Consider the following 4796-nt stretch of genomic DNA (forward strand, 5'->3'; position numbering starts at 1 on the left):
AATGTGAAAACAACAGACTGACACCAGATAGACATCCTGCTTAAAACCACAGAGACACAGAGAGCAGGTAGGAGGGTCCTGTGTGTACAAGGCCATCAGGCCTGACCAAAGAATAGATATAGCCATGTACTTAGAGTAGACTGCAAGTACCTGTGAACTTGTTAGCTGTGTGTGGGGGGATGTGAGTGTCATGCGATCAACTCGTCAAAAAGAAGGTCAAGACATTACTAATGCAAAGACTCCCTGGAACTCAATTACAAAACTACACACTCAAACAAATGAGTCATTGTCTTCATCATACAGTTCACTCTACTACCGGTTTCATTTTGAGTGATTGTTGCTCCTTGTTACTAAGCTACACATTATTATAACTATGTTGAGGTTAGTAGTAATGATCCAGGGATGATGGTGGTGGTTGCTATTTAAATACGCTGGAAATTATTTCTAACATGTTATAGATAATGTAATAAGCATCTAATAACTATATTACCTTGTTATAGATTCTTCATAGCCACATATGGTCTTTTCTGGAATTTGATTGCTAGACGCATGAACTATCACAGAAAACCACGCTGTTAATGATACTTCATCAAATTAGTGGACATTTTGAACACTTCTACAAGTTGCTGCCAACTCTACTGTTGAGGCAGTTATGGGAACTTCCATGTTCACTGCTGCTCCCTGTTGAAAAATAAATGGATTGCAGTCCTGCAAAGTGCACTTATATATATTCACATGTTGTCCATTGTAACTGCTCCGTTACAATGTGAACATCGTCATATTTGAAATCACTCAACCATATCTCAACCATATCAATTCGGTTCAAAGTATATTTAGCTAAGAAGTACATTTTTAGTTCAGTCTTTTCTTATGGAGAGAGAGAGTTGAACTCTTAGTGACATGAATGTTGGTGGTTTTGATGGTGTGTGAAGAGAGAGTGTGGTGAGGACTGATGGTCATTGCTGGGGGTTAGAGTTGAGTTTACGTGAGTGGATAATCTATTCAGGGCAGTCAGAACACCACAGAGAGCTGTGATACCAGGGATAGTAGCAGCTACCAATAAGAACCAGGTTTGAGGAGGGTCTAAAACAGCCCAGGCATAGGAGTACATTTTCAGGGTTTTTTTGGCAACCCAAAACCATGTTTTTTACATTGGGAGGCGATTAGGCTTGATATGGTTGTTGCATCTGAATCTTGTGGGTGAAAGTGTTGTAGAAATGTAGACGAAGAGAAAAATATGAATGAAATCAAACATTCCTCTCTATGAAGAGTTTAATGTTTTATTTGATCAAAATGGAACATCAGTTATCAATGTAAAATTGATCTGTAGAATTGTAACTTACAATGAAAAACCACAGTCAAACATACAGTGTAGAAAACAGATACAATTCAAGTTATTAAAGAGGAAAAGTTGACATTTCAGTCCATGTTTGGCGTTCACACCAGAGTAACACAGTGTCTGTCTCCATGGCGCTCCTCGTGCTGCCTGGCCTTGTGGTTTCTTGTGGACGACGTTCAGAGCGGCGTAATGAGAGTAACAGCTCTTGATCCTAAGAGGAATAACAAAATGAAAATCCAAATATTTGGTATTATACTAAATATTGCGGTATATGAAACACATCCTCTAATAAAATGCATATTTTTTATTTTTGGATTGAAGGAAAATACATTGATTCAGCAACAACTAAACAAGTGTTAAGGTCAGGTTACCTGGTTATAATGACTGGGGACTGCAGGAGCACTTGGCTGAAGTTGGGTTCCTTTTAATCAACCACAACAAAATATCCACAATATGAAATCCCATTAATCAAATAAAATACTTGAAAGGGAAGTGTTTATGACCAATTTTGACAAAAAAATGTCAACTAATGTAACTGTACCAACAATTGATAAGCATACTGTATCTTGCACAATACTATTGCTTACCTATGCACTTGCTCATCTTGTACAAAACACAAGTAAGGACAATGATGAGGATGACACACAGACCCAATGCTACGCCAAGGCAYTACATGAAKAGAAGATGGTCCTCCTTACAACMATCTGTYAAACATCAAATAGGGATAGAGACACTGAGACACTGAGGGATAAAGCTATGACAATGTTAGAGACACCAACAAGACTCGGCCTGATCTGAGAGTCATACTTTCTTCTCTCATATACAAAGATATCTGAAGAAATCTGAAGATATATGAAACAGAATGTCAGAAGWATCACTTACGGTCAATGTCCAGCTTGGTCCCGTTCCCAAACAGTATCTRCCCACATGAGGCCARAGCACAGTAGTAAGTCCCAGCATCAGAMYGGSTGAGGTTCCTCTTGGGGAGGTTGWAGACACAGCTCTGTGTAGGAGACCCAGCCTCAGGGRTCTTCTCACACTGATCACTCCTGTCTCTGTGGGTGTAAATGATTCCTGAATGGGATTCTCCTGAGCCATGTCMGAKCCAATAGACACTGTGTTCTCCTYCACAMGTCTCAGTGTGTAMTGTACAGTTCAGAGTTACAGAGTCTCCTGGCTGGACMGATTCWGACACAGGCTGCTGGAGCACAGACATGCTGTTGGACCCTGWGTCTGAAGAYYGTGAGRAACTAAAGTAAYACTAAGTGGGTGAAAAACARGAAAAGCSAWGTATTCATCACTAGCATTTGATGAAGCAGTTGTACAAACATACCAACATGTAGGGCCACACAAATTGTAATTGACGAAGCAAATATTTAGTTACCTTTGACAATTAAAACAGTTCCCTCTCCGTATGTTTGCTCATAGATGACTGTAGTGGAACAAAAGTATGTAGCTGAGTCCCCTGGCTCTGTCTTTGATATGGTCAAGTTACAGCTGTAGTCTCCTCTCCTCACACCCAAACGTTTGGTCTCAGTAAAGTCCTTGATAAAGTTGTTGGAATWATATTGGCCACCATAAAAAGAGGACGTCATGTGGAGGGGTTCCTGTCCAAAACTCTGCTTGAACCAATGAAACCTGGTCACCGACACATTAGGACAAAAGCAAGTGAGAGTCACAGTMCCTCCCAGCTCAGTAACCATCACAGGGGTTGGTTGGATTACGTTTGGTTTGGTAAAAGCACAAACTGTCAAAGCAAAAAAACAAAATAGATCAAAAACAAAGACATGGATAAACCATTTCTACCCATTACAGACAGAACATCCACTTCACTTATCATATTCAAACTACATACTTCAAATGATTAAAAAAGGAACTAAATTAAATGTCTTACACTTACCCAAGTTGATGTAAAACATAAATACTTCTCTATCCATCATTGTAACATTAGTCTCTTCTGCACTGTATAGTCTGTGGGTCTGACAGTGGGGGACTTTACATGCACCTTGTATATGATGGCACTTTACATGTACCCATCATACAGTAGGAGGGAACACTGAAACTAGAGATTTTATTGGCTGACTACAATCTTAGACGTGTGTCCTCTGGCTTACTATAGTTTGAGCTTCTCGGGAGGTACTTTTTAAGACGACATTATAAAGTTAAGTAAGAGTTACTGGATCACGCAGTCAAAAATTTGCTTGATACAACTGTTTATTTTTGAGAGAAATGAAACATTTACTAAAATTGATTTCTCTTTTGATGTTTGGACAGGAAACAGTAATTGATACTACTGACCCCAACTCAGCCAACCAAGCGTTAAAGTAATCATCCATAACGTACATTTACCCACCTCTGCATAGAATCACATTTTGGCTCTTGATTTTCATCATCAACATTCAATTCTGATATTAGTTATATGAGCATTGAATAATATATATTTTGTTGGCCTAATTTCAAACCTTTGTTTGTTTCCAATACCTTTATTTTTTCATGAAGAAGAGGTAACAAAACTATTGAGATGGCACTCAATCTTTATCTGCACTTTGTCCTCTTGTTGAATGTTTTAGGGTTCTTAAACGTTTTTCAACTCGAGACCCAAATGAGAAATGACTGTCCTCTCATGACCCAAATTCGACCTCCAAGACCCTAAATAAGAAGAAATGTGTGTGATTATAGATGTATTCTCAAACTCAGGACCATAGTTTATGAAACACCTGCACAGTTTAGGGTTTGGAAAATGCTTTTAGCTTGTGGTTTGTATTCTTGACATTTGTACATCTAACTGAGAGGCAGGGGTCTGGTGTTTACTGTCCAGATTAAGAGAGGTATGTTGGCGAAATAATTACAATTTAGCATTTACTGTTACTCTCAAGCGGAAACCTTCACTCTTGCGCAGACATTTAGAATGAAACATGACAATTTGAAAAATAAGCCACGGGAGTTTTTTAGTGAGAATAAAGACGACTTTCGAATAGTAAAACATGTATAAAAGCAACAGATACCTTAATAAGAAGGGGCTAAAGAAGAGTATTGTATGGTGAGTGTGCGGATTAATCATAATTAGTTTGGTTAACATAGATAAATAAGATGTTTTATTTATAATATGCTTATGTGAGATACTTGTCATTAGAATGTTCCTCTTGGTATACTGTTGCAGTTGCACTTTCCCTTCTCAGCTAGGGCTCAATCCCTTGGGGCCAGAAGGGGAGAGGTCAGGCTTGTCTTTTACATGTCTCTGGTAATATGCAGAATATCAGAAAGGGAGGAGTACAGAATGGAACATTGTCTTATATGTGAATGTATCTTGTTAAACCATGTGAAGGGATGGCGTGATTAAGGGGGAAATTATCTCTTGGCTCCACAATGTCTGTGCGCAAGTCACTCCCTCTAGTGAGCTTGTCCAGGAGTGGAGAAGGGGGTTCTTGGATGGGTGGTTATAGGTAAATCATGAAAA

The 4796-nt window shown here is 38.9% G+C and overlaps 1 pseudogene; it reads right to left on the reverse strand.

The window, feature by feature from the left end:
- The window catches only part of LOC111980675 (uncharacterized), a 7963-nt pseudogene extending 4904 nt beyond the window's left edge, over window positions 1–3059 (reverse strand).
- Between the last annotated feature and the right edge of the window lie 1737 nt (window positions 3060–4796).

This window comes from Salvelinus sp. IW2-2015, linkage group LG3 (assembly GCF_002910315.2).
Source record: "Salvelinus sp. IW2-2015 linkage group LG3, ASM291031v2, whole genome shotgun sequence".
NCBI lineage: Eukaryota > Metazoa > Chordata > Actinopteri > Salmoniformes > Salmonidae > Salvelinus > Salvelinus sp. IW2-2015.